Source organism: Cicer arietinum, chromosome 2 (genome assembly GCF_000331145.2).
Source record: "Cicer arietinum cultivar CDC Frontier isolate Library 1 chromosome 2, Cicar.CDCFrontier_v2.0, whole genome shotgun sequence".
In the NCBI taxonomy this organism is placed as follows: domain Eukaryota; kingdom Viridiplantae; phylum Streptophyta; class Magnoliopsida; order Fabales; family Fabaceae; genus Cicer; species Cicer arietinum.
Window position 1 is genome coordinate 30,673,906 of NC_021161.2, and position 1,969 is coordinate 30,675,874.

Below are 1,969 nucleotides of genomic sequence, written 5' to 3' on the forward strand. Positions count from 1 at the left end.
AGTTAAACATATGGAAAATTTATTGGCAAATGTTATGACCTTGATTCAAAATCGTTTTTCTGGAGAAGATGTGAATGACATAATCCAAGCTGCGCGACAGGTATATAATTTTTTATTGATCTTCATATGTAACATACAAGTTGATTTGTAGGTCTAATATTTATCTTATTTATATTTAATATCTTTTATTTTCGTGATAGATTCCCGATGCTTCTAGTGCTCCTAATAATTTGAATTCTCCTAGTTCAAACAACAATGAAGATAATGAAAAAGGTATTTAGTTTTGCTTTTAATAAATTTTCAGTAAAATTATTATTTTATTTATTTTTCACATTCGAATAGTATTTTTATTTTACTTTTTATTGCTTGTAGGTGAAGATTAAAAGCTATTTTGTTGATGAGGATGAAGTTTTGGCAATTAGGTGGACGTGATTTTCTTAATTTTTTTGAGATGATTATATAAGACTTTGTTATGTTAGTAAGACAATCTTGTTTATGATTAGTAAATACTCTAAAGTACTCTCATTTGAAAATGGTTTAACTATTTTCAATTTCATATATGTTTGTAAGACTTATGTTAATTTTGAATATATGATATTGAACTTTTATTTTATTTTGATTCATATATATATATATATATATATATATTATTGTGTATTTACATTTTATATTGTAATTTGATTAATTTTGCACAATAAAATTACTATATAACAAATTATTTGTCTAAAAAAAAAATTTATTGTCAAAATCTATACCACTAGAATTCAAATCTCACTAAACTGTATAGTGACGGATATAAAACCATAGGTGTATAATTTTTTAAAGTTATGCAAGTATTTATACCCACCGTACAAACTTCGTACGTAAAACCTCTTAGTTTTGTCCAACGGACAAACTTCCGTTACTATAGGTTATAGCGACGGTAAAAAACCGTTGGTATTTGTTGACTATAGCTGATATATAAAAATGCCGTCGGTATAGGTTTTTGTCCTATACCTACGGATTTTATACCTTTACCCACGACGTTTTGCTGTCACTATATGTCAAGTTTCTTGTAGTGTTTGCATTTTTCTTCTCTCAGTTCAGGAACAAAGAAAGTTTCATACATTTTGGTTTTTTGAGTTTTGTCAAAACTGAACCCAACTTTATCAAAAATCCCTACTTGAGATCCCATGATTTTTTGAAAAGTCTCTGTTGCCTTAATAAAAATTTTTAAATCATTTTTAAGAGTTTCAACTTTAGCCTTGAGAAGATCTTTCTTTGTCTGAGATGAAGATCGATCTTGGCTTTCTGTTTTTTCAGTTTCCAGATTTGTAAATTGGGAATCCTTCAGATTTTGAATGATCTCTTTAAGTTTATCATTCATGACCTGAATTTTCTCTTTCTCTTCTTTTTCTTTGTGAAATCTTTCTTTAAAAGCTCCCCCTCAAAATATGCTTCAGATAATATACTTACACAAAGTTCTATTACTTTTTGAACATTTTCGTTATCAACCACTCCATCTTTATTTACACGAGCTTCCTTCCACAAGATATGACAACCCAACGGTTGATCGAATTGGGTGTCTTGTAGCTATTCGTTAAGATCATAAACAAAATATTAGTTAGCAACTATAGTTTATAATGTACCACATTATATAAAAGTGATGTTGAATTACTTACAAGTTTTTGCTCTAGACGTACATATCCCATACGAGATTTTTTGTATGGGTGCGTCGTATTTTTTTCCCTTTCACAATTTGCCTTACTTATATTCTATATAAAAAAAATAACAATCGTGTAAAAATTTAAAATACGTTATGAATATGAATAATAAAACACAAATGCTAATAAATTAATCACTTACCACAAACGCGGGGTCTGAATGTTTTGCTAAAAATGCGCTTCATTCTTCATTTGATATATAATGTTTATATATTTTTGGAGCTTCAGCATTCATATTTTCTTCACGATCTTTTAGATAGCAATTT